Source organism: Diabrotica undecimpunctata, chromosome 2 (genome assembly GCF_040954645.1).
Source record: "Diabrotica undecimpunctata isolate CICGRU chromosome 2, icDiaUnde3, whole genome shotgun sequence".
In the NCBI taxonomy this organism is placed as follows: Eukaryota; Metazoa; Arthropoda; class Insecta; order Coleoptera; family Chrysomelidae; genus Diabrotica; species Diabrotica undecimpunctata.
The window spans coordinates 36,479,131-36,500,902 of NC_092804.1; the positions used below are offsets into that span (position 1 = coordinate 36,479,131).

A 21,772-nucleotide genomic window follows, 5' to 3' on the forward strand; every position below is an offset into this window, starting at 1 on the left:
CAAATGAGGCACGTGGTTGAAAGTAGCTATTTTCTGCTCGAATCATTTTACGGATGGAAATTCTGAATTGCCCATAAGATGAAGGGTAATCCTGGAGAGGATATTTTTCAAAAATTTAAAACAATTATTAACTAATTTAGAACCAAATATTTTGTAAATATAAAAAATGTCCTCTTTACCTCTGTTAATATCAAAATAAGTTTTTCAATTTATAAATATGTGTACTCAGATAAAAGTGTTTATTAAATTATTTAAACAGTACTGGTTCATTTACTGTTACCATAATTCTAGGAAATAATATATAACTTTAAGGGCGGCTGTGACAGGGAGGCGCTAGGGGCACTGCCCTCCCGCCTTTCTACTAACTCACTTAATGTAGTATTTTAGATATTTTATTTAAAAAGCTAATAAATGTTTATTTTTTATCTCTTGTCCACTTTGCGCTTTGTTTTCTCTTAAGCAATGTGCAAACGTACTACTGACCTGATCGATGACGCTAGAAAATTATCGGGCATTAGATGATGAATTGCCATGTCTGAAATAAGAAATATTCTTAGATGCAGGTAGTAACTGGCAACGTTGCAACATTTCCATTAACAATCTTATGTACTTATCCAGGGACAGCAGGGATACTGCTCAAGATATTTAGTTTTCGGTCTGTAAATGTACCTCCTTTCGAAAAACGTTTAAATATAAAACAATAAGGACCTCCTAGATCAAAATTGGACATAATTTAGGCAGAACAAATTAGTACCAAACTTTGTGAGGGGATAACTGGTGATGAGCAGTTTGGTTTCCGAGACGGTATGGGTACTCGAGAAGCTCTTTTTTGCATGCGAATACTCTTACAAAAGAGCATTGAGTTTAAGAAAAATATTTACGTATGTTTTATAGATTTCGAAAAAGCCTTTGATAGAGTACCACATACATTATTATTTCAATGCTTAGACTCAGTTGGTCTGGACACGTATGACATTAGATTGCTTAAAAATCTTTACTACAATCAGACCGCTTATGTTAAGGTGGACCAAGAGGTTTCAGCTAAAGTTTCTATTAAGCGTGGTGTCAGACAGGGATGTGTTATGTCACCGATGTTGTTTAATGCCCACACTGAACCAGTTTTTGAAATAGCGTTAAATAATTGCCGCGAAGGTGTTAAGATCGGTGGTGAAATTATTAACAACATCAGATACGCCGATGACACCGCAATAATGGCAGAGAGTCTAGAAGATCTTTAAACCCTGTTGAATGCTGTAAACAACGAATGCATTGAAAAGGGAAAAAACAAAATGGATGGTGGTCGGAAAAATTAATATCGAAGACTCAGTACTAAGATTAGATAACAAAATCCTGGAAAGGGTGGAACACTTTAGATATCTGGGTAGCTGGATTGACTGCAGGGTTGAAAGTGACGAGGAAATTTCGACCAGAATAGAACTCGCACGGAAAAACTTTATTAACTGGCGTTCTGTATTATGCAGTAGAAGTCTGTCGTTGACCACACGTCTAAGAGTATTGAAGTGCTACGTCTGGTTCACTTTGTTCTATGGATGTGAAACCTGGACAACAAAAATAAAAAATCTTAACAAATTAGAAGCGTTTGAGTTATGGTGTTACCGTCGCATGCTCAGAATCCCGTGGACAGCACACATATCTAACGAACGCGTGCTAGAGACCGCGCACAAAGAGCGAACATTGATCAACATCATCAAAATGAGAAAGGTCCAATACTTCGGTCATATAATGAGAGGACCTAAATATCGCTTACTCCGGTTAATCATTCAGGGTAAAATCGAAGAAAAACGTTGGGTCGGAAGAAAACAACTGTCCTGGCTGCGTAACATTAGACAATGGACAGGTCGAACGGTCGAGGAACTGTTTCTTCTAGCTGCCGACCGAGAATCATTTCATTAGCTTGTCAATATGACGATAGCCAACGCTTGAATACAAGCACGGCACAAAGAAGAAGAAAGTAGTACCTAATATAACTTTTAATCGAAAATTCAACGAGAAACATTATTTGCTAGCAGACTGGTTATGCGGTTGTGAGGAGATAAATCACTTCTATTGTTTTAAGTGTTTGTTGTTTTCACTCTTAAGTGGACAAGGCTTGGGCTATCTGGGGTCTAAATAATATTTAACATTTTTCAGAGAAAACTAAAAAATATAGCATTATCTCTAAACATATCCATTATTGTATTTAATACCAAACATTAGGGTTAATAAATATTAAATTCATTTATTTATTTATTATTCAAATATTCAAATTTTGACATCTACGAATCCTGGAGTATTTCGGGGACTTAATGGGAGAAGTTAACACTAGATCGTAAAAACATTTAACTGAAAATAATACAACCTTTTTGGGAACTTTAAAAAATATTCAAAACGAACTGCTGGATTCAATGTTATAGATAGCTTGTGAATTAATATGCAAAGAGGTAGAAATGGTTCCTTATGTGGCAATCGAGGCTGATAAGACTACGGACGCTGTCGTTCAAGATCAAATGGTTTTAATTTTGAAATATACTCTTGCCAATCAAATCTTTAAACGATTTTGATGGTATCGCTGTCATGTCAGGATAAATTAATGGAGTTCAAGGAGTTATTTTGGCGTTCTGAGAGCTTCTGAGCATAAAATGGTAAAAGTCTTTTTTGCTAACTTAGCTATGTTTTCGTCTTCTTTTCCCGTTCTCCGAATCGTATGAATATACTGAACAATGTTGTAAAGTAACGTTTCCCCCGAGGGTCGAATACTCGTTGGACATTTAACAGCCAAGCTGTAATCACAAAGAAGATCTCGTGCAATATTTTGAAGAAATCATTGAAAAGGAACGAGATACTCAAATCGTTCAACAAGCTTCGGGCTTACTTATGTTATTAAAAGACGAAATGTTTTATATTGGCTAAATCTCTTTATTAACGTTATGCCGCACGTTGACATTCTTTATAATCAAATACAAATGAGAGCTGTAGACCCTCAAATGTTTATACAAGAATTTAAAAAGCAAATTCAAATTATCAGAGATAAGATAATTGACAACAATAGTCCAAGATTTTGGCTGAAAAAAGGAAACGAACCCAGGAAAACAACAACGTGACGGCGAAGGGATCTATTAAGGGTCACTATTGAGGATAGAGTATGATTCACGGCCCATTTAACTCTTGCGGTACTATGCGATTCCGAATTATTTCCTGAATACAACCTTACTTTTCCAGAAGAAAAACCGAAGATTGCTTTGTAACATTATCCATTTGTAGATGCTACCAAATTAAAATCCGAGTTATGTGCACTATTCGCTATGACTGAGTTTGGAACAGCGAGTGGTCTTGTGCTTTAGGTCTTTGTTGAAAACAATCTTAAAAATTTGTTTTCAGAATACATAAAATTAATTAACATTGCATGCATATCTCCTATGACAACTGTAGAAGCAGAGAGATCCTTTTCAACTTTAAAGAGGATAAAAACATTTCTTCGGAATAATAGAACTTAATTGTACATGTACAATCTGCGTCTAATATACAATAGTGCCAATTAGAAACTGGTTAGAGTATAAGACAATTTTTTATATTCTAGTGGTGATGTGCTTCGAAGTATTGTGAACTTATATCTACTAAAAAACCAGGATTATTCACTAAAATTCTTAGGTACATGGGTAAGTTTGTCTATGAAAATGTTGCTAAAATAGCAATATTTATATTTTACTAACATTTTTGGTTGTTCATAATTTCGTATTTGCCGTTCAAAATAAGTGCCCCACCGATAATTTTACTCACGAGCCGTCACTGTATAATATTGTAAATACTTAATTAGTTAATTACAATTATTTAGTTTTTTTAATAATTTAATACCAATTATTTAATATCTATTAATGAAACAAATATTAATTAGTACATATATATACAATATATACAATATATATACAATATACAATAGTACATATATGTTATTTTCAATAAAACTGCTATTATATTACTATTGGTTGACATTTTTTTATTATTGTAGGCATATTTATGTGCACATTTCTTGTTTTTTTATTTGCATATTTGCATAAGTCTTCTCATTATCCTCTTTGTCTTTATCTTCATGCGTGATTGGTTTTACTAATTATACATATTTCTACATATTAATATACATACAGTGATGAGTGCCTTAAGAACCGGCAAAATAACGCAAAAGATAGAAAACATAACACGTTGTGAAATAAAAAGAGATGAAAGTAGTAGAGGTGGGAAATTATCGATAGAAACCTCTAATTTACATTAAATTACATTAGGACTATCGATAGTTTCCCACCTTTAGACGTTATCTTATGAGCTAGTTGACTTTAGTCATAATATTACAAGTATGACGTCGAATTTACATTTTTTAAATTTCGCATAAAGTAAAAACTGATTGAACGCAATAAAGCAAATGTAAGTAAACAGTTTAATTAGTAATAATTTGTAGTCTCAAATCATAGTTTATTATTGATCAACACTTTAATTTTGGATAAAAAAATACTCCTACTTAACTGTTTTTACTTACATTACGTGATACGTATTACTATGACTGAAGTCAACAAGCTCATAAGCTAACGTCTAAAGGTGGGAAATTTTCGATAATTCTAATGTAATGTAAAGTAAATTATAGGTTTATATCGATAATTTCTCACCTCTACTACTTTCATCTCTTTTTATTTCACAACGTATTATGTTTTCTATCTTTTGCGATATTTTGCCGGTTCTTAAGGCACTCATCCCTGTATATAATTATACATATTTATAATCACGAAAAAGGCAACAACAGAGGAAGAAATTAGACAAAGATTAGGACAAACAAGAACAGCAATCCAACATCTTAACTCAGTATGGTGGGATAGACACCTAAATATGAAGAAAAAAACACAGATTTATAAAACATTAGTGCGAAGTATTATGCCATATGAGGCCGAAAATTGGATCATAAACAAGAAAAACAGCAGTAAGATAGTAGCAACAGAGATAGAATGCCTGCGAAGATGCTGCAGAGTAACAAAAATGGATAGAAGAAATAATGACGAAATAAAGCAAAGAACATCAATAGAAACGGACATACTAACATATATAGAACAAAAAAGACTAAAGTGGTATTAACATGTAAGAAGAACTAGCGACAGCAGATGGATAAAGAGAATAACCCCGAATGGAGCCCCATAGGAAGGAGGAAAAGAGGACGACTCCGAAAATCCTGGAGGAACAAAGTAGATGACGCCATAAGTAAGAGAGGCCTAAACGATGAAGAATGGGATAACAGAGAGAGATGGAAACGGTTGAGTGAGGGAAGGCAGTGAATACTGTAGAATCCTTGAATATATATATATATATATATATATATATATATATATATATATATATATATATATATATATATATATATATATATATATATACATATTTCTCTATTATTTGTTCTATTTGTTTATAAATTATTATCAAGTAAAGAAACGAAACTAACCAATTTAAAATACAGTTTAAAACAATTCTTCAATGTCTTTTTTCGAGTTATTTTTACTATATTTGCCTAATCCATTTAATCAGTCACTTAAAAAAGTTACTGACCGATTTATTTATATATTGAAATATTAAATTAATCTTATCAACACAGTAATCACATATCGCAATATTAAAGCATATCAGCTAACCTTATATGTGACCCAAATTTAAGCCTTACAGTTGTTTTTAACTAAAAATAATAAATCAGTTTGGGAAGTGTATTGACGCCAGTATTTTGGCATTGTTTCAAGTTGAATAAGTGAATACTCTATACCTGGCAGGAGAAAAATGTTTCAAAATGTTTATAAATAATTAATTATTAAAAAAAACATACAATTTATGAAAATTTGGTAGGAAAAACACAACATTTTCGTTGTCTGTGTAACTGAATAAGTTTAACTGAGCAGGTGACAAGTTTAATAACGGGTCTTCATTATACCAAAGAGACAGATCAAGGCGGAAATAGATGATAAAAAAGGTCCGAAACTTCAACAACAAAAACGAAAATAACCGAAATAACAACATTATGAACTATCAAAGAAGCATCCCTTAGGAATAAAATAATAAGCCAAGATAAAGGAGAAGAACTGGGAGTACAGGATGTGATGAGGTGGTACAGAATGGTTTCTATGTAGTATAACTAAAAAGCTTAGACTCATATATGAGAATCTTCCTGCCGTTCCAAATAATGACCGCGATATTCCAGAACATATGACGCCGACATTCAGAATAATGACCATGGTATTCCAGAACATTTAAACTCTATAGAATACGACTTTTTGGTGATACAAATATATTGAAAACTATCAAAATAAACCGCCCAAAATGGGTGGGCCCCATTATGCGGATGGAAAAAACTGATGCTGCTAAAATAATAATGCTAAATAGGCCGGTCGGAAGAAGAAGACGGGAGCGATCTGAACGATGTGCAGGACGATTCAAGGGAGATTGGAGTAAGGGGGTGGAGAAAATAGACACTCGACAGAGAAGGATGGAAGAACGTTTTGAGGCAGGCCAGGGCACACGAAATGCTATAGCGCCAACTGATGATGATGATTTCTGGACATACGGCGTTAGTAATGAATAGAGATGGACTGAACGAGATGTTCTAAAATAATGAATTTTTGTGTATATTAAGGAGCGCTGTTATGTTTTTTTTTAGTTTGGAAGATAATATCGTGCTGTAAATAAATAGTTTATATCAATTAGAAGAGCTCATTTTATTTGATATCGTTATAGTAGGTAAAAAATTATGGGTCAATTTTGGTTCAGTGTGTATTATATCTTCTTGAAACGCCAGTATGATAGCGCTATTTTGAGATAATTGCCCATCAGATATGCGCAGATGTATACAAATTAAAATCCTGAGACTAACAAGGGCTGTCTGAATATTTTGTAATTTAACTTGCAACATATAAAGGTGCCACGTCTTACTCTGACGTTCACGAATGAAAACAATTTAACAATTAATAATGTTTTCCGTACAAAATGTACAAGAAACAGGTAAAAGTCAGTTTAAAAAAGGAAAGCCCAACTGACAGAGATATATGTTCAAAGAAGTAGAAACTTTTAAATATGTGTGTAAATGTCTTTACAGTAAAAAAAAAGCGAAATAACTGAATATTTTCGGGAGAAATATGGTACAGTTAATTCTGGGACGTAAGGTATCAAACGAAGGCGAGATAACGCCTTGGATGAAACATGAAATGGAATTAGGTGTGAATAATTAATTAATTAAATTAACAAAACTGTAAAAATAAGCTGGTATGGACACATTTATAAAAAAATTAGACACATCCCTTAAAAGTTATCCAAAAGTTTGATGGATGAGATGACAAGACAACCAAAGAAAGGATGAAATAATGAAAACAGATAGAAGAGGATATTATAAAGATAAGAATAAGATAACGATAAGAAATAATAGACTTAAGTAATAATTAGAAGAGAATAAAGAAAGAAATTATTTCACGAGAATGTATAGCTTGCCATGATCATAACTATTCCCTGCACTTATATCTCTATACGGAGTCGGCACCGTACATCTTGTTCCAAAAGTTTCTATGTTGAGCCTATATTGATATCTATCCTTCACAGACATGTCCTGCTGAAGCGTCCACCATCAGTTCCTCTTTTACAAACATTTTACCAACCAAAGTTACTATCTTAGTGGTAGCGCGCTTAGGCCATTTTACGGTCGCCATAATCGTCCTACCAAAAGGATTATTAGCATTGTGTTGGATAAATTTAAGTCTACTGGTTCAGTTAATAATCAAACAACACCCGTACATCCACGAAATGAAAGATGTGCCGAGAGTGAGAGTGTCCAGGAAAATCTGAGTAAATGATCATAGACAGCGACTTGTATTCTCTGAATGAACTCTGGAGTTTATTTTTATAGAACAATTATTATCTTAGCTATGAAGCCTATTTTTGGATAAATGGCTATGTTTACAAACAGAATTGTCGAATTTTTAACGATACAACGATAAACTAAAACCCAGCAACCCAGTCAACTGCTTCAATCCAGAATTCGTTTTCACAAATATGACAAGAACAACATCACTGTCCCCACAAAACACGAAAATGAGAAGAAACATAAATTTGATTTCGAAAGCATCAAAATTTTAAAAACCAACAAAACAAAAAGAAAATGGAGATAAACGAATCAATAGAATAAAAAGAAATACCAACGCAATCAATGAGAAAAAAATACACAGATATATATATATATATATATATATATATATATATATATATATATATATATATATATATATATATATATCTGCATACACGACAAATGTAATTGCAAGATTTAGCATTAGTAAGCCTCATTTTATCTCATTAGTTCACATCACAATATGTAAAAAAATTTGATCAACAAAATTTCAACATGTACCTACTCATCTTTTTGATGAAATTTGAAGTATTTTATTTTAATAATGCTTAATATCTATAAACAATATGAACAATGCCACGAGTAGAAAATATTTGATAGATAAAATATCGCAAATAAAAAAAAGCGTTTAGTAAGTATCATAAATAAAGGTTATCGATAAACAATTTCTTGGGGGTATGTAAAATTTTATCTGTATAATTTTGTTTTAATATTTTGCAATATTGTAACAGAATTATCCTAAGGTGATATTAAATTAGTGATGTTGAAAGAAAATAAATAATATTAATGTGTGCTTTATGTTTTATTTAGAATATACAATAAAATAATTCTTCGAAAATCATCGTACAAAAACCTTTAGAACACATTATGTTCAGTTTGCGTAAAGTTTGCTAATTGTAGGCTTGAATAAATACAGTACCTAATACTTTTATCGCATATGTACACGCATAAAAGACACATTGACAAGAATATTAACTGTAAATGCATAATCCTCGTAAAATGCATTTGAAGTTTTAACAGCTCAAAGAAAAGTAAATAGAACATCTGAAGGAAACATGATAAATACAATGAGTTCTTTATAAAACTTAATGTAGTATCTGGTAATGATACTCAATTAATAACAGTTTAATTAATTATAATAATTTTGTTTGTATGCAAAAAAAAACTGTATCCTAGTTGTGGTTGAGTAAGGTAAATTGAGCAAAAAATAAATTTGTTGTTTTGTGTGTATTATGTGTTGCATATGTGTTGTAAAATTGTAGCATCGAGTTAGAATCTATGGAGAAGCTATGAGCATATTAACGTATGTACTAAAAACGGCGTAGGTAGGCGTGGCTAACTGTGATATCAATATGGCGGTGGGATCATGGCCGGACTCAATAATATTAAAACTACTATAAAAATATGACTAGTTATTCAGAAGATTTAATTATAATCTAAAAAAGTGCAATACATTTTTATTAAATTATGATTTATTTATCCCGCGGTAAACACTAAAAACACGATATATTATACATAAAGATAAATTAATACAGTCAAATACTATTAATTTATTCTCTGAAGTACGGGCCATTACTTTGTTTACATATTTGTATACTAACCTGTAGAACGTTATTCCTGAAGATTTTTTATTAACATTGCTTCTGCCACTGCAACAACGTTGAAAATAAGAAACCATTATTATGCACTATCACAATATATTATTACAGTTTCTATAAAAGTATTATAAAACTAAAAATATTCGAAAAACGACAAACGTAAATAAACATATACGATCTGTCAAAAGTGTCAAAATAATATGGCCGAAGTGAGGTCGTTTTTAGTCACGTGATGCCCTCTCTATAGATTCTAACTCGATGGATTGTAGATTATAATCCACAAGGAAACAAAGTTCCTGTATTTGGCTGTATACCATATATTAAAAATTTTTTGAATAAAGTCCCTTATAAAAAGGTATATAAAAAAAACCAAAAAAAAAATATAAATATAAATATTTTTTTATATACCTTTTTATAAGGGATTTTATTCAAAATTTTTTTATTGTAGATTATGTTTTTTCGACCTATTATTACTCCACTATTGATGTTACAAACATTTAATACAGAATACACAAATAACAGTCAGAATTTGATATTCCAAGGATAAAAACACGAACCTCAAAATTTGCTGCAGCCACTATGTCCTATATGCCTACAAGATCTAGGTCAAAAACTTTGGTTATACATTTGTCAGAATTTGTTTAAAAACCTTTTTTAAAAAACGATTTTCGGAGTGGAAATCGAATTTAATCAATATTAAAAATGTGATTATCATCAATCACAACCAAAAATTGTGGCTTAATCTCATAAAAAACTTAATATTTAACCTGGACATGCCACAAGAAAGCAGTTTCCAAATCTTATTACTAATAACGTTATGTTAAATTGTTACATAATCAATGAAAATTAAAAAAAAACACAATAAAATACCGGAAGAATGGAGAACGGGCGAACTAATTCTACTGTTAAAAAAAGGAGATAAAAAACATTTATCCATAAATTTATTGGCTCAAAACATGTACACCTAGTAAGTATTAACCACATTTTGTATTAACCTTGGTCAAAATTTAAACTTCATGTTCTTTTTAATTAAAGTGGTTATATACTTTTTAGGACACTGATGATAGAATATGGATTCCGAAAACGTTTTGTCTTCATGACATAGCCCGATTGGGTTTTTAATTTATATACCTTTTATAAAGGATTTTAACAAATTTTTTTTTTAAAGAAAAAAAAAATACTCTGTTACGCAGACGACGCAATATTGATAGCTTGAGATGAAAATAGTCTGCAAAGACTGGTCCACAGATTTAACATAAGAGCAAAAGAATTTAATATGACAATCTCATCTCAGAAAACTAAAACAATAGTAGCCAGCAGCAAAGAACCAACCAAATGTAAAATAGAAATTAATGGCATCAGTATTAAACAAGTTATGAAAATAAAATACCTGGGAATTACACTGTCTATCTATGAAGACCTGAACAAAGAAGTGAGAGATCAAGTACAAAAAGCAAATAGACTGGCAGGATGCCTTAATAACAATATATGGCGTAACAGACACATTAACACTGATGAAGTCGAGAATTTATAAAGACAGTGTAAGACCAATAATGAGATATGCCTCAGAAACAAGACCCGACACAGCCACAACACAAAGGCTACTGGAAACTGCAGAGATGAGAGATAAACTAATGGACACAAAATAGAAAAAAAGAATGGAATAACCACATAAGCAGAATGGATTTTTCTTGTGATTAGTAAGTGGGTCGCTTGGGTTCTGAATGAGACATCCGTGTACCAAATATCAAAAAAATATACAGGATGGTACTAAAGTAATAGATTTATTAGCAAGAAATAAGCAAAATCGATAAAACACCCTGTAACTCGGTTGTAAAAACCATTAGAACCAATAAATGTGGTATATCCAGAACCACCTCAGTGACCTTTATTCGCCATTTAAGTATTTCCGTTTCTCACCAAAACACCATGTATAAGAATAAATAATATTGCGCTATAAATTACGCAGGAATTTTCTTCTGTCGTATAACGGAATATTGCCCTATATATGGGAAAGAACCTTGGTGACTATCAGCGCGAATATTGTTCAAAATGATTTACAAACGGTCATCTAAAAATATGAGACAAGTAATAGAAATGAGCCACGAATACAACATCCATATATACAGAGTAGTTATCAATTTTAAAGAAGTCTTTGACATAATAAAGAGAAGAAAACTATGTTAAAACCTGGTTCGCATGCAAGATAAATGATACAACTTACTCTTACTGACTTACAATATATGAAGACTGTAAACTTCACTATAACGTTATAGACAAGATTACGTCGCTTTAGTTCTATTGTTTAATCTTTTGCTTGACGCAGCTGTATCCGCATTAGTTAGATAGATAGATCGATTATGTAAAGCCGTTAAAGCCATGCAGCGTTACCTCACTACGACCTATGTAGATCTTTTGTGCATACCATATAGTTAAACTCGAGGATGCCAATACTTCTGATGAAGTTAATTAGCTATAGTTTAGATAGAGTTAGATATCATATCATAGGATACAGTTGCATTGTATATGTTCTGCCTTTTCTTTTTCGTTGTTTGGAAACGACAGTTTTCACTATCTGATTTATCATATCATACCATACGAAATTATTTAAACCAACAAAAGGTATAGGAACCGGTGTTGTGAACTGTTGGTCCATCTTTCGTCGAGGTGAAGAAAAGTCCGGTAACGAATCTATAATAACCTCACGAAAGCTAGCTAACAGCTTGGAGAAAACGGATAGGCCCTGTCCGAATAAGCACTGATTTTCTAAATGGGGAAAAACAGGTGTCATAGCTATTTCAGATAGTGTCGAACTAACACAGCGTTCCACTAGACCACCGACGGTTAGGAGTAAATAAAAGCTCCAAGTGGACTTAGAATTACTCCTCTCTCGGTGACCGAGTTGAGGTAGCACTTCGTCTCTAAAACCTTTCGACGGAAATAATCACAGTCTCTGCGGAACTTAGGATTGTTTTCACAAGAGGTGGCGTAAAGGGCCAGTGAACAGTTAAAACTCCGTCAGTGTTCCTATACACCTCGTGGAATGTGTACTTGACCACACGTTGAAGCGTGAAGGGCCGGCATCTTTGTGAGGTCTAAGGCATCCACCGTGCTCAAAATACTAAATAAATTGTACATTTAAGATAAAATATTATTCACGTAAGAAAATTTGAACTGTAAAAAGTATTCTACATTGCCGGTGGCCACTTGGTAACTACAGAGTCTCCGATGACCTTCTCGCCGAGTGTGGAACAAGAGCATATAAATTCAGGAAGAGAATGGAGAAGAAAAACCTTCGCTCCACCTCCCAAGCGGCGGTCAATATGCATCAGGAAGCACCGATTACCTCGGAGGATGCTCCGACTGTACGCCAGTAATGAAACCCTGATAATATAGTATCGAAGATAAACCAGAAATAGAATTGAAATAAAAGGTAAAGATTTTATTATTCCATCCGCGAATAGAACAAAATGACCCAGCTAGAAAAACGCTTCTTGATAGACCCATTGGTCAGAGAAGAAGAGAAAGACCCAGAATAAGGATCCTTGATAACATCGTTAGAGACATGAGAAATGTGGGAATATGTACTTGGCGGACGAAGGCGATGGACAGGAACGATGGATTGTAAAGCCAGAATGATGATGATGACGATTTTATTATTTTTATGCGAATAAATATTTCTAGCGTAATTTTGTCTTGTATTATTTTAGTTCTCCAAGACGTAATGTCCCTGTAGAGAGACATTAGAAAGAACTACTTAAGATTCAAAAAATGTTACTTTTACGAATACTAATCTTAAATAGAGCAAGTAAAATTAAAAAATAGTGCTTTTACCTCAAAAAATGACATGTATACAATTTAGGGATTTGTTCGTAGGTAGTGAAAGTTTGGGCTGTGTTTGGGCTCTGTTTGCAATGAACGTTCTCTCACAGAGATGCTTAGACATGAACCAAGAAATTTACACCTGCTTTATTGATTTCGAAAAGGCCTTTGACAAAGTACAACATGAACCACTAAGACAAATTCTAATAAAGAAAAATATAGACAGCCGAGATATTCGAATTATATGCAACCTATATTGGAATCAAACAGCAAATGTAAAGGTTGAGGGTAGGCTAACAGAAGAAATTCAAATCCGTCGAGGAGTCCGGCAGGGATGCATCTTGTCGCCACTTTTATTTAATCTGTATAGTGAAGCTATTTGTGAACAAGCACTCGAGGAAGAAGATCTTGGTCTGATAATAAATGGTGAGACGATCAACAATATAAGGTATGCTGACGATACGGTTCTCCTAACGGGAACGCTAGTAGAACTACAACATCTCGTTCAAAGTCTCAATATATACTGTAACAGTTACGGCTTGAAAATTAATTTGAAAAAATCTAAATTTATGGTAATCACGAAATCAAAGAACATCAGAGCTAATCTTGTAATAGACAATACAACGATTGAGCGTGTGTCCTATTATAAATATCTAGGTGCTTGGATCACAGACGATACTGATCAAACAAAAGAGATTAGATGTAGAATAGAAATCGCTAGATCAGTCTTTAATAGAATGCGCAAACTCTTTTGCAATCGTGATATCAATATAAAGTTACGAACACGAATGCTGCGGTGTTATGTCTTTTCTACCCTGTTGTATGGAGTAGAGGCTTGGACACTAAAACAGTTGACCACAAAAAACATCGAAGCTTTCGAGATGTGGTGCTATAAGCGCATTCTCAGAATATCATGGATGGACCGCGTCACTAACACGCAAGTACTCCAAACTTTAGACAAAAGATGCGAAATTCTAAATGAGATAAAAACTAGAAAGATGGAATACTTGGGGCACATTATGAGAGGTGAAAAGTACGAACTTTTAAGAAATATCATGCAGGGCAAAATTAAGGGCAAAAGAAGTGTGGGAAGAAGAAAAATATCGTGGCTTCGTAATCTACGTGAATGGTTCGGGTGTAGTTCGATTGAACTTTTTAGGCGCGCTGCTAACAAAGTCGCAGTGGCCATGATGATTTCCAATCTCCGCTAGGAGTGGCACGAGAAGAAGAAGTGACAGTTACGCGTATTGTGGACGTGGACATCAGACTGATTTATTAAATGGGCACGTTTTCTGTGAATTTTAGTTAGAACTTGAAATATGAACCAAGTAGGTAGCGGCATAATTTTGAATTTATTAAAGAAAGGTCGGCAGTGTTCTAGATAACTAACCCCTGCTAAAATCCTGATACCTTTCTTTTGCATTTTAAAAATTTAAAGTGCATTTGTTGAATTGCCCCAGTGAGATATGAGCCGACCAGTTTAGTCGATTATCTATGGTTATTCCCAATAGTTTAACAGTCTCTTTGTTATCTGGAATATTGTGTAAATTACTTGCAGATGTAACCAAATTTTGCGTTTTATCAGAGTTAAGTTTAAGTTTGTGTGTAGCAAACCATGTGCTAGATTTAGTAGAAACTTCCTCATAAGACTTCTCGGATATAACCTATGTCGTATCATCTGCGAATTGTATGGATTTGTACGGATATGAATTTAGGCAAATCGTTGACATAAATAATAAACAAAAGTGGTCCTAAGACCGAACCTTGTGGGACTCCATATTTTACGTATAGAAAATCGGAGAGATGAGCTTTAGACTCTACCGCCTGGTGTCTGCCACATAGATAAGAAGTTATAAGCTAAAGAGGGATACCTCTGATTCCAAAGTAATTTTTTGTGTGGCAAAATGTCGTGTAAAATACAATCAAAAGCTTTCGACTAGTCGCAAAAAAATTTGCTATGCGATTGCCGCGTTCAAGACCCTCAATCACCTCGCTCACAACATTAAATACCGCGTTCGTAGTAGAACGAGCATTTCTGAATCCATATTGTGAGTTGCTAAAGTAATTATTTCACTCAAAATAGGAATAAAATTGTTGTTTGATAACCTTTTCAATCACTTTCCCAAAAGTAGAAACAATGCTTATAGGTCTGTAATTGTCAGTTTTTGAGGAATCACCTTTTTGTAGATAGGTAGTACTTTTGAGTATTTTAGTACTTCTGGAAATACTCCAGTTGATAGAATTAAATTAATAAGATGAGAGAAAGATGTTAAAACTATTTGATAAGTTTTTTTTAAAACTTTGCTAATAATTTCGTGAACGTTCCTACAACTAGAATTACTAAAAGACTTTATTATTGGGGAGAACTCTTTTTTCACAATGGGATGAAAAAAAAAGAACTTGCTCAGAGAAATATTCGTTAGTAATTATATTCGCTGCAATAGTAGTAAAAAATTGATTTATTTAGTCTGGAGGTAGATCAGGTTGTACCAAATTGGATCTTGTGTTGTTTCTTTCGAAATTTACTATTTTCCAGAAGTATGTAGGTTTATTGTTGGAATTAGTAATAAAACTACAGAACGCTGACTTTTTAGCAATTTGTTATTGCCGATTATATTCGGCAATTACATAAGTTTAATAAGAGAAAGATTAGATCTGTAAGACCTTAATTCATTAGTAAACCATTGTACAGGTGTTTTTTTAGCAATTTGTCATACTATTTTTAGTGTAAAATGCTTTAATAATAAATTGTTATAAGTTTCGGTAAGAAAGACAGTCAAAAAATCAGGATCATCATTAATGTCATAGAAAAAGTCCATCTTTGTACTAGATAGCGCACGTTTAAGCTTCTGTAAACCAGAAGAAGTTATAAACCGTTGAAATGTTTGATTAGTGTCAACAACTTGATGATCAGAGTCAATAAATAAAAATTGAGCTCGATGGTCAGAAAAACAAGGTTCAAGTACGCCCACTCTGTAAATATTTTCAAAAAAATTCGTCACAATGTTGTCGATGCAACTGCTGGACTGGGATGTGATTTTAGTATAATCGTTTAAAGTTACTTTTAGAGCAAACTATGTTAATAGATTTTGAATATCTAAAGAAGAATCAGATTCAATTTTAAAATTTATATTTATTAAATTAAATTAAATAACATAACATAACATAACAATTAAATAATAAATTAAATTAAATACGATCAGTTTGTCTGCTTTACTAAGCAAGGACGTTATGACATTCTCAAAATTCACCAAAAACAAGTCGAAGTCACCCTTACCCGATCTATATACAGTTAAAATATTGGTTTTTATTAAAGGTACATAAATTGCACAAAACTCTGAACTTATACATTCAGCTCTACATTATATTCATTTAGATGAGAATAATTATAAGATTTTCTTTTATATAAATTGCAACTCACCTTGTTTCTTTTTTACCTTACAAAAGGAATTAGCTAATGAAAAGCCGGAGATGCTAATTAATTTTAAATTGTCTTCACTTTGCCTAATCTTTTGCCTTCACTAATATAATAATATAGGAAAAATTCTCGTTCTAACAAAAATTAAAAATTAAAGAACTTTAAAGAGATTTAAGGATATCGACAGAAAAGACTGAAGAATGAGGAGGTTTTAAAAAACATTAGTTTTAAACTTACCTGTGTGTTAAATACTAAAATATAAAAAAACAAAGAAACCACAGCAAGAGAAGTAATAAAACGTGTAAACTTGATGATAGCTTATACCATACTAACTTATAATGTACAAAGAAACAAGACATAACTGGACTTAAATAAAAAAACGATGAAAAAGTAATTATTGTGGATGAGATAAGAGAAATTTATTAATTTACAAGTCAGAGAAATATCACCTTTGAGATGTTAAAACAAGAAATCAGCGGGATAACACAAAAATTATGAACCGAGAATGAAGAGACTTATAGACGCTACGAAATTTATCTGCAATTATTATTAAACCTAAGATTTACTGAATATATTTGTATGTAAGTTGGCTTATTACTATTAGTAATTCACTCATTATAACAACGTTAGTGTTTTTATCAGACATACATGGGGATATTGTTTCATATTTTCAAAATAAATTAAACTACTCACCAAAATGTTATTCAAAACATAACCCGTGAAGCCACTTATTACACAGATGTCACTCGCATCAATTAGCACTGTAACTGTAACAAAAAATCATGTGTTATTGAAACGTAAATAAGATATGTAATAAATATGTACACTGATTTGCGTATATCCATCAACTAGCGGAACAATTCATAAAGACGTAAAACATATTTTTAGTTTTATCTTCTCGCGCACGTGTAATCAACTACTGTGTTATGAAATTCAAGGTTAACAAAATTATGTTGAGTAGGAATCAAAGGGTCATCGCTTAAAATTTGTGATTAAATATTTAAGTAACCACACTTTTTATAATCAAATATCTATTGTTGAATACAATTTAGCATTAAATTGCTCCTAGAGCTGAGGAAACATTAAATTAAAGCTGAGCGGTAACTAAAGGATCTGAAATGGCAGCATTATAATTTCAAACATCTTCTTCTTCTTCGCGTGCCATATCAGAATTATCCGACATTGGCGATCACCATTGCGAAGGTTTCTCGATCTAAACATTGAATGCTAACAATAAGAAACTATAAAAAATAAAAAACAGTAGCGAAATTTCTTCATAAAAAAATCCGATATATAGTGTACTGTATAAAGTATTGGTTGATTTGATGATAAGCAACCTCCGATAGGAGAAGCAACCACAAGAAGAAGCCAACAACAATGTGTGTGTTAAATAGAAAACAATAAGGTATGAACAGTATCCAAATAATATTTATAATCCTATCAGGTAAAAGTACGATTCCGAAAAGCTTTTTAGAAACATCAAATAGGTCGTGACGAACGTCTACTCGTAGATAATAATCATGCAAAAAACGGTGCTTCTTACGAAGTCTAAATGGTATATGAATTTTTTACGAAATATGTAGTACCTACTACCACATACAGCATACTAACTTGCCTAGAGATAACATGAAAATAATCCTCTCAGAAGTCGATCCTATTTAAATCCCTAAGTATCTGGAATGCATGGAATGAATAATGAAAATACAGCAAATCAGCATCAACAAAATAAAATAATTAAATAGAAACGATGTGTGTCTTAGAGCAGTTTATTATTTATTTAATTAATATTTAATATTTAAAATATTGTAATATGTTTTCAATTGCTATTTGAATTGTCTGCTAATCATTACTAATCGACTGTGTAAAGTAAAAACTGTAAGTATTCAAAAACAATACAATGAATACAGAAATCATGCCTACTTTTAGATATGCAAAAACAAACAGGGTTCAGTAAATTACTCTAAAGCAAGGTCCACCAAGCACTTCAACTGAACATTTTTATTGCAGATATAATTTTTACTGCAGGTGTAATAATTCAGTTACTGAGGCTTAAAATATGGTAATACCTCCGAATTTTTTATAACTGCATCGATTTCTTTGAAAATTTCAAATTAAGCTTATCTTACCCTCCACTTCAAAAGTTATATACGCTCTAGGTGCGCTTTTTGTTTTTAAGGGGTGAAAACTACCCCTTATTGAGAAACTGGGAAAAACACGGATTTAATATTTTATGCACTTAAATCTTGTTTATTCGCATAAGGTAAATATTGTAATGTGTTCTCTAATATGAAAATTAATTATTCACAATTTTCAACCCTTAAAACCCTTTAAAAACCCTTAAAAGCTAATACTTTTTATAAAAATAATATGAAAAAAAAAGTCGTAGCAGCTTGAGACATTTCAATTATGTATTTAAATACAAATAAAAATTAATACCCTAACTATACAATAATATTTTATTTATTGGAAATTTTCAACCCTTACAACCACCCTTATGACAAAAAAGAATTAAAAATGAATTAAAAAATATTTTTATTGGTCTGAAACATTTCTTGAGTGCATTTTATTAAACAAAAATTAATTTCTTGCTTATAAAATAACATTTTAAACATAATTTCAACATTTCAACCCTCACAACCACCCCCTTTGTCAAAAATGAATTAAAAAATATTTTTAACGATTTTTAGAGTACATTTTTTGTAGACAAAAATTAATTTTTTACTTATAAAATGAGACTACTTTTTTCAACCCTTACAAGCACCCCTTTTGATGAAAATAAAATCCTTAAATCCTTAATATGCCATGGACATAAATAGAAAAATTTAGTTTATAATATATTACAATTTTTTTATTTTCCAAAAAACTAAAAATAAATAATATTTATATAAAACGAGGTATAAAATAAATGAATATCTATTCATCATCGGAATCATAATTTTCACCGTCCAATTGGTCTTCGTTTACTGGAGGACAATTTTGACAATTGTCACCACAGCATGTTCCGCATGTTGCATTGCAAAATAATCCCAGCCTCCGACAGCCACACGCTGATCCGCAACCTTTTGTACAATTGCAAAAAATCATTTTCAGCAGTTCTTCTGGAGCTGGTAAGAGAGAGAGAGAGAGAGAGAGAGATACATAGATGCATATGTATATATTAAATGTCTATTAGTTCCATCGAAATCCTCCAATGCTCCAAATTATAAAATTTTTCCATGCTTCAAAATTTATTCTAAAAAGTACTATTGGTTTTTTTACCATAACTCGGTTAATTTTGCTGCTACAACATTCATTGATGCTAAAAACGATTTTACAGGTAATTTAACGGGCTATAAGTATAGGAATATTAAAACAGTATAAAGTCCTTCATGTTTAAAGGGTGAAGGGTCAAAGGGTCGGAGACCAGTGGTTCATGCGCTATTAAGCAAACTTCAACCAACTATATCTCCGTTATTTTTCAAGCTACAAAAAAAATTAAAAAAAGAAAATTTTTGTTGAAAACAAATCTATTTTTTTGTATTGTGTCATCTTTTACGTATCTTTTATAGTTTTGAAGTTTTATAAAAAAAAAGATTTTGTTTTTAATATCTACAAAAAAAAATGTAATCATACTTTTTTCAAAAACTGGGTATTCTAAAGTGGCTAAACTTTTGGATCATACAAAAAACACTAAAATAAAGTGAATTCTATAAGGAAAACAATTTATTTCAATCCTAGTGAACATGACGTTAGTTTTATTGCATTTTTTTTACAAAAATTTGAGAAACCCATCGTTTTTTTGATCGTATCTCACGTACAGTTGGAGCAAAGGACTTTTACCACCACTCATCTTAAGGGTCTTTTTAAGCTCTTTTAAAAATATTATATGAGTTTTTGTCGAAAAATGTACCCGTTTTCCGTTATTTAACGTTAAATACTCGTATTGAAAGACAAAAACAAAAACAAACCTTTTTTGAACAGCCATAACTCAGTTAATATTGAACTGAAAATATTCATTAAAACGCCAATCTTTTTGTTTTTTTTATGAACTTTAATTTTAGTTGTTACACTTTTTTTGATAAAACTCTTAGTTTCAGAGCTATTCTTAAAAAACCTTTGAAAAACATGTTTTTTTTATCGAAAAATGACACTTCAACAGCGAATAACTCAAAAAGTATTGATCTATGAAAAAATGTTTACTACATTTTTTGTTTGAAATATGTCTTTCTATCGAATAGCGTGGTTATTTTGAATGAAAAATTTCCACCCTCGTAAAGGGGTGGCAAACACCCCCAGGGTAGAAGCGCACATCGGCACTTTATAACTTCTGTTCCTTAAGTAATTATTTACCAACACACAAAATTTCAAATGAATCGATTCAGTTATAAAGAATTCGAAGGTAAGAACCCTCAGTAACTGATCTATAAGTAAATTTAAATTTATTTATACTACATATATCTATATAGTGCGAGTCTTTAATTTGCCTCCTCGCTCTTACATCTATTTTCTAAACCTTTAAACATAAATTTTTTGCCAACTGATTTTAGACACCTCATGTTTTTATGATATCTCCGTGAAGTAAATATTAAAACTGACGGACGCCTGTCATTTTGTAAGATAATTTTAAATGAAATCATATGGTAAGTAATACATTATTTTAAATCTCTTGCGCCAGTGGGTATAGATAATTCTAGACTATTTCGTCATTTTGTCGCGCAGTTTCTGAATCAAAATCATTTAATATCCAACTATAAAAGTGTGGGGAAAATATATAAGTATTACCTATAATAATTTAATAGTCTTACAAATAATAATTTAATAGTCTTTGGCAACATAGGAAAATTCCATACCATTTAACATGTCATCTTACTTCACGGTGGTTTTCCTATAATTCCACCTTGTTTACCTATAATTTTGCCTTAAATTATTATTGAATGTAATACATAGAATTTTTTATATCTCATAACATGGTCTGTTTATTTATGTGGCTTATTAAATACTTATACGTTTTTCTGACAATCCGCTGAATTTTTATAATATTTT

The 21,772-nt window shown here is 31.8% G+C and overlaps 1 protein-coding gene across 2 annotated transcripts in view; it reads right to left on the reverse strand.

Annotated features, from left to right (window-relative positions):
- LOC140434414 (uncharacterized) overlaps window positions 1-21,772 on the reverse strand; it is an 84,032-nt gene that overhangs the window by 24,992 nt on the left and 37,268 nt on the right. Inside the window, exon 2 of one of the 2 annotated variants that reach the window (XM_072522661.1) lies at window positions 17,444-17,517. The gene's annotated coding sequence lies outside the window, so the exon portion shown is untranslated. Of the gene's footprint in view, window positions 1-17,443; window positions 17,602-21,772 lie in introns of those variants that run through there. The other variant, XM_072522662.1, reaches the window with a different exon arrangement.